The sequence below is a fragment of the Schistocerca gregaria genome, chromosome 3, assembly GCF_023897955.1.
Source record: "Schistocerca gregaria isolate iqSchGreg1 chromosome 3, iqSchGreg1.2, whole genome shotgun sequence".
In the NCBI taxonomy this organism is placed as follows: Eukaryota; Metazoa; Arthropoda; class Insecta; order Orthoptera; family Acrididae; genus Schistocerca; species Schistocerca gregaria.
Window position 1 is genome coordinate 486,143,030 of NC_064922.1, and position 7,769 is coordinate 486,150,798.

The window sequence follows — 7,769 nt, forward strand, 5'->3', positions numbered from 1 at the left end:
GCAGTCAGTGCAGTGTTTACAAATGCGGAGTTGGCAGATGCCCGTTTGATGTATGGATTAGCTCGGGGCAATAGCCGTGGCGCGGTACGTTTGTATCGAGACAGATTTCCAGAACGAAGGTGTCTCGACAGGAAGACGTTCGATGTAATTGATCGGCTTTTTAGGGAGCATGGAACATTCGAGCCTATGACTCGCGATTGGGGAAGACCTAGAACGACTAGGACACCTAGAATGGACGAGGCAATTCTTCGTGCAGTTGACGATACCCCTAACGTCAGCCTCAGAGAAGTTGGTGCTATAGAAGGTAACGTTAAGCACGTCACTGTATGGAGAGTGCTGCGGGAGAACCAATTGTTTCCGTAGCATGTACAGCGTGTGCAGGCACTATCAGCAGCTGATTGGCCTCAACGGGAACACTTCTGCGAATGTGTCAATCCTCATTTCAGTGCAAATGTTCTCTTCATTCCAACGTGATCAAATTGTAAAATTTCACAATCAACATGTGTTAGCTGACGAGAACCCGCACGCAATTGTGCAATCACGTCATCAACACAGATTTTCTGTGAACATTTTGACAGGCATTGTTGGTGATGTCTTGATTGGGCCCCATGTTCTTCCACCTACGCTCAATGGAGCACGTTATTATGATTTCATACGGGATATTCTACCTGTGCTGCTAGAAAATGTGCCCTTCCAAGTACGACACAACATGTGGTTCATGCGCGATGGAGCTCCTGCACATTTCAGTCCAAGTGTTCGTACGCTTCTCAACAACAAATTCGGTGACCGATGGATTGGTAGAGGCGGACCAATTACATGGCCTCCACGCTCTCCTGGCCTCAACCCTATTGACTTTCTTTTATGAGGGCATTTGAAAGCTCTTGTCTGCGAAACCCCGGTACCAAATGTAGAGACTCTTCGTGCTTGTATTGTGGACGGCTGTGATACAATACGCCATTCTCCAGGGCTGCATCAGCGCATCAGGGATGCCATGCGATGGAGGGTGGATGCATGTATCCTCGCTAACGGAGGACAGTTTGAACATTTCCTGTAACAAAGTGTTTGAAGTCACGCTGGTACGTTCCGTTGCTGTGTGTTTCCATTCCATGATTAATGTGATATGAAGAGAAGTAATAAAATGAGCTCTAACATGGAAAGTAAGCATTTCCGGACACATGCCAACTTAACACATTTCCTTTTTTTGTGTGTGAGGAAAGTTTCCAGAAAGATTGGCCGTACCTTTTTGTAACAGCCTGTATATTTAGAACCAGCGAACAAATGTGCAAGTTCTTTGTAACGTTTCATTTAAAAGGTAACAATGAAGGTTCATCCAAAATGCTACAGTTCAAGAGGCAGCTATTACTTGGGACAAGATAAGAATACTGACCCACAAAGTTAAATTTGACTGAAATCATTTCTAGCTACTGAAATGACATGTAATGAGCTACTTTGTCAAGGGAGTACCGTCGGTACCTCAGTTTATAAGAAGCATTCCTCCATCGGCGTCAACTGCCGTTGGCAAAACCGTGTTGGATGACTGGTTTGCTGTGGGCTGTGGCGGAGTGTAACATTAAACGGACGGGCCACAATGCAGCCAAGCACTAACTAGTTCAGTGCTGGAGAGCAACAACCAGTGGGCAATGAGATTTCTACATACACTGCTCCATTAAGGAGCACCCACCTCAAAGTGCGTCACGTTCTGAGATGGATGGCTGTTGAAGCTGAACAGTCGTTAGGGGAAAAACTTCTGGCGCATTTGCTGTATCCCACTTGTGTAAGACTTAATGCGCGATTCTCAATGTGATATAATTTGCGATTCGACACGTTGCAACAAAGATCGCTCTACGCGACATTCTAGACCTACATCTACATGGAAACTCTGGAAATCACATTTAAATGCCTGGCGGAGGGTTCATCGAAACACCTTCACAATTTTCTATTACTCCTGTCTCGTACAGCGCGCGGAAAGAACGAACACCTATATCTTTCCGTACGAGCTCTGATTTCCCTTATTTTATCGTGGTGATCGTTCCGCCCTATGTAGGTCGGTGTCAACAAAATATATTCGCATTCGAAGGAGAAAGTTGGTGATTGGAATTTCGTGAGAAGATTCCGTCGCAACGAAAAACGCCTTTGTTTTAATGATGTCCAGGCGTAATCCTATATCATTTCAGTGACAATCTCTTCCATATTTCGCGATAATACAAAACGTTCTGCCCTTATTTGAACCTTTTTGATGTACTCCGTCATTCATATCTGGTAAGGATCCCACACCGCGCAGCATTATTCTAAAAGAGGACGGACAAGCGTAGTGTAGGCAGTCTCCTTGGTAGATCTAAGTGTCCTGCCAATAAAACGCAGTCTTTGGCTAGCCTTTCCCTCAATATTTTCTATGTGTTCCTTCCAATTTAAGTTGTTCGTAAATGTAATTCCTAGGTATTTAGTTGAATTTAAGGCCTGTAGATTTGACTGATTTATCGTGTAACCGAAGTTTAACGAATTCGTTTTAGCATTCGTGTTTATGACCTCACACTTTTCGTTATTCAGGGTGAACAGAAAATTTTCGCGGCCGCGCGGTATTAGCCGAGCGGTTTAAGGCGCTGCAGGTATGGACTGTGCGGCGGGTCCCGGCGGAGGTTCGAGTCCTCTCTCGGGCATGGGTGTACGTGTTTGCCCTTTGGATAATTTTGGTTAAGTAATGTGTAAGCTTAGGGACTGACGACCTTAGAAGTTAAGTCCCATAAGATTTCACATACATTTGAACATTTGAACAATTTTTGCACCATTCAGATATCTTTTCTAAATCGTTCTGCAATTTGTTTTGATCTTCTGTCGATAAACAACAGCGTCATCTTCAGACAACATAAGACGACTGCTCTGATCGTCTCCCATATCGTTTATATAGATAAGCAAAGGGCCTATAACACTACCTTGGGGAACGCCAGAAATCACTTCTGTTTTATTCGATGACTTTCCATCAAATACTACGAACTGTGAGCTCTCTGACAGTACGTCACAAATCCAGTCACATAACTGAGACGATATTCCATAAGCTCGCAATTTCACTACAAGTCGCTTGTGTGGTACAGTGTCAAAACCCTCCCGGAAATCCAGAAATACATAATAGGTCTTAAACTCAATACTTCATTCGAATAAATAGCTAGTTGTGTTTCACAAGAACGATGTTTTCTAACCCATGTTGACTGTGTGTCAGTAGACCGTTTCCTTCGAGGTGACATAATCTTCGAACACATAATATGTTCCAAAATTTTGCTGCATATCAGCGTTAATGATGTGGGTCTGTAATTACTCCTACTTCCCTTCTTGAATATTGATGTGATCTGTGCAACATCGCCATCTTTGGGTATGCATCTTTCGTGGAGCGAACGGTTGTATACGATTGGTAAGTATGGAGGAGGTAATGCGTCAGCACATTCTGAAAGGAACCTAATTGGTATACAGGCTGGATCAGAAGATTTTTCTTATTTTAAGTGATTTAAGCTGATTGTGATTTAAATTGCTTCACTACTCCGAGGATATTTACTTCAACGTTACTCATAATGGCAGCTGTTCGTGATTCCAATTCTGAAATATTTACTTCTTCTTCTTTCGTGAAGGCACTTCAGAAGGCTGTGTTTAGTAACTCCGCTGTGAAAGCACTGTCTTCGATAGTATCTCCATTGCTATCGCGCAGAGAAGGCATTGATTGTTTCTTGCCGCTAACATACTTCACATACGACCAGAATCTCTTTGGATTTTCTGCAAGGTTAGGAGACAAAGTTTCGCTGTGGAAACTGTTATAGAGGCCTCACACTGAAGTCCGAGCTAAATTTAGTGCTTCTATAAAAGATCGCAAATCTAGGGGAATTTGCGTCAGTTTTAATTTGGCATGTTCGTTTCGTTTTTTCTGCAACAGTGTTCAGACCCGTTTTGTGTACCAAGGAGGATCAACTCTGTCGTCTGTTTATTTTTTTGATATAAATCTCTCAATTGCTGCTGATACTATGTCTTTGAATTAAAGCCACATCTGGTCTACACTTATATTATTAATTTGGAAGAAGTGGAGATTGTCTCTCAAGAAGGCGTCAAGTGAACTTTTATTTGATTTTTTGAATAGGTATATTTTTCGTTTATTTTTGGACGATTTGGGGGTTACAATATTCAGACTCGCTACGACAACTCTGTGTTCACTGATCCCTGCATCCGTTTTGATGCTCGTTATTAACCCAGTATTATTTGTTGCTAAGAGGTCAAGAGTGTTCACATCGGTGCGGCGCTAGCCTTCTCACTGGTAGGATACAATAGGTGATACTATGGGCGATGCGACTAGCAATACGAGAGCCAACACAACTGCGCGAATCACGTTCCTATTTCAGTTTCAAATGCAATCATGATCTCCTCTGAACAGGAAGCTTTTGTGGTTTATCATTATTTAAAGCCAAAGAAAATGAAATATTCGGTCTACCCTTACAATGCTACAAATTTCAAACATCGTTCGCCTGTGGTTTCTCAGGACTCACAGCAAGTACAGAAACTCCACAAATTCTGTAGAACAAGTCCAGGCAGTTTAGAGCAAGAAAATATCACCCGCTGTGACGAAGCAGGACACAATTTTTCGACTTGCTATTCGTCAAAGAAAGTTTTCGATGGAGCTGAGCCACAATCAGGCAATATTGTGTATGCTGTAACTATCTTCTGTAACGTCTAGATTTCGACTTTTATCCCGTTATCGAATACAATGCTAAAAGTTCTTACACCATTAACACGTATCTGTCAAGACTGTTGGAAGTGGGTAAACAAGACTTATTTACCTGCTTTGAGTGCCTTAACGGATATGGCCGTTAATGGTCCAAGAACTGTTAACATTGTACTGGATAATGACTTAAAAGCCGAAATATATATTGCAGAAAAAAGATACGGTAACACAATCAAAGGGCGCTTTATTCTTTTTTTTTATAAAAGAAACAATGTGATCTGTCACCATCGGGAATGTAGCAACGAGTGGTGAACTCTATGAAGGGGTAGACAATGTGTTTATGGAAAGGGAAGAAAGTCATGATGTTAAGGAAAATCCTGGCATGTCCATCTCGGTTCTGTCCAGCTGCTCATTCAAAAGTAAGAAGAATTTAGCTTTCAGTTCTCTTTTATGCCTGTCACAATATTTACTGAAATCAGGAAACATAGACTGAAAAACACTGAGTCAGCATCATGAGCTGACTGCCCGTCTCTTTTCAAACAGTAAGGTTTTCATTTCCATCTTTGGTTTGGATCGGCAGCACATGAAAAACAGAAACATGAGTCAACTCCGCACTCTGAAAAGTAGGTCATAGAAGGCGACGATAGTCTCAGGTGTGGCGGGTAGCTGCCAACCTCGTCACGGCAACCTCCATTACATCTCATGTGTTTTCTCGAGAATGTTATGAGATATAGCTCTGCTTCCACAATTGAAAACAATTTGCAGGAATGCGTGACATAAAACCCACCAAACTCAAACTGGCCACCGACTACATTCTTCAGCGTAAACGTTGCAAAGCATGTCCGATAGTTTCCCTATTTGCGAGGTACCGCAATAACCATGGGCCAAATAACAAGAAAATGAGTTCGTTATCTGTCTGCGATGTGAAAAGATAATTTTTTTTACCGAAGAGTTTCTGCAGGAAGAAAAATATTGTAATAATAAACTACATGACTTACAAGTTGTGCATATTTACATTATTTAACACAGAGGTCTATGAATGATTTCACACGGATTTTACGCGTTAGTATGTGGTATCGGTCACAACGTTTTCCACAGAGTTCACATATGCATATCGAGTCTGTGTCATGGTATGTCTTCGTCCTGCAGATTATGTGATGGTAGCCGTGGACCGCCACGGAATTTATGAAGTGTCTAGCTCCTGGTTTGTGCCGGTCCATGCTCTGTTGAATTTCCATTTCAGGTCCTCTAAAAGAAATGTTTCTCTCGCGAGTTCGTACGCTAATCTTGACTTGGTGTACTTGGAAATTTCGAGGCTGCCTTTAGGAATTACGCTTTGGCTTTTTCCATTCGTAGTAGGTCTCCATAGCTTAGCTTTTCCCATGTTATCTCTGTTCCATATGTTAGAATAGGAACGATTTTGGCTTCGAAGAGGGCCAAGGCTATGTCCAGGGATAGTTTGCTTAATGACTTGATGTCGTAGATAGCTTAGTTTGCGGCTGCTGCTCGTTGTGTGGTGTGGATTCTGTATGAGTTTCACAGAGCACTGAAAGACCTGAGTCGAAACAAGGCCCCCGGAGAACATTCCATTGGAGCTACTGACGGCCTTAGGAGAGCCAGTCCTGACAAAACTCTACCATCTAGTGAGCAAGATGTATGAAACAGGCGAAATACCCTCAGACTTCATTAAGAATATACACTCCTGCAAATGGAAAAAAAGAACACATTGATACCGGTGTGTCAGACCCACCATACTTGCTCCGGACACTGCGAGAGGGCTGTACAAGCAATGATCACACGCACGGCACAGCGGACACACCAGGAACCGCGGTGTTGGCCGTCGAATGGCGCTAGCTGCGCAGCATTTGTGCACCGCCGCCGTCAGTGTCAGCCAGTTTGCCGTGGCATACGGAACTCCATCGCAATCTTTAACACTGGTAGCATGCCGCGACAGCGTGGACGTGATCCGTATGTGCAGTTGACGGACTTTGAGCGAGGGCGTATAGTGGGCATGCGGGAGGCCGGGTGGACGTACCGCCGAATTGCTCAACACGTAGGGCGTGAGGTCTCCACAGTACATCGATGTTGTCGCCAGTGTCGGCGGAAGGTGCATGTGCCCGTCGACCTGGGACCGGACCGCAGCGACGCACGGATGCACGCCAAGACCGTAGGATCCTACGCAGTGCCGTAGGGGACCGCACCGCCACTTCCCAGCAAATTAGGGACACTGTTGCTCCTGGGGTATCGGCGAGGACCATTCGCAACCGTCTCAATGAAGCTGGGCTACGGTCCCGCACACCGTTAGGCCGTCTTCCGCTCACGCCCCAACATCGTGCAGCCCGCCTCCAGTGGTGTCGCGACAGGCGTGAATGGAGGGACGAATGGAGACGTGTCGTCTTCAGCGATGAGAGTCGCTTCTGCCTTGGTGCCAGTGATGGTCGTTTGCGTGTTTCGCGCCGTGCAGGTGAGCGCCACAGTCAGGACTGCATACGACCGAGGCACACAGGGCCAACACCCGGCATCATGGTGTGGGGAGCGATCTCCTACACTCGCCGTACACCTCTGGTGATCGTCGAGGGGACACTGAATAGTGCACGGTACATCCAAACCGTCATCGAACCCATCGTTCTACCATTCCTAGACCGGCAAGGGAACTTGCTGTTCCAACAGGACAATGCACGTCCGCATGTATCCCGTGCCACCCAACGTGCTCTAGAATGTGTAAGTCAACTACCCTGGCCAGCAAGATCTCCGGATCTGTCCACCATTGAGCATTTTTTGGGACTGGATGAAGCGTCGTCTCACGCGGTCTGCACGTCCAGCACGAACGCTGGTCCAACTGAGGCGCCAGGTGGAAATGACATGGCAAGCCGTTCCACAGGACTACATCCAGCATCTCTACGATCGTCTCCATGGGAGAATAGCAGCCTGCATTGCAGCGAAAGGTGGATATTCACTGTACTAGTGCCGACATTGTGCATGCTCTGTTGCCTGTGTCTATGTGCCCGTGGTTCTGTCAGTGTGATCATGTGATGTATCTGACCCCAGGAATGTGTCAATAAAGTTTCCCCTT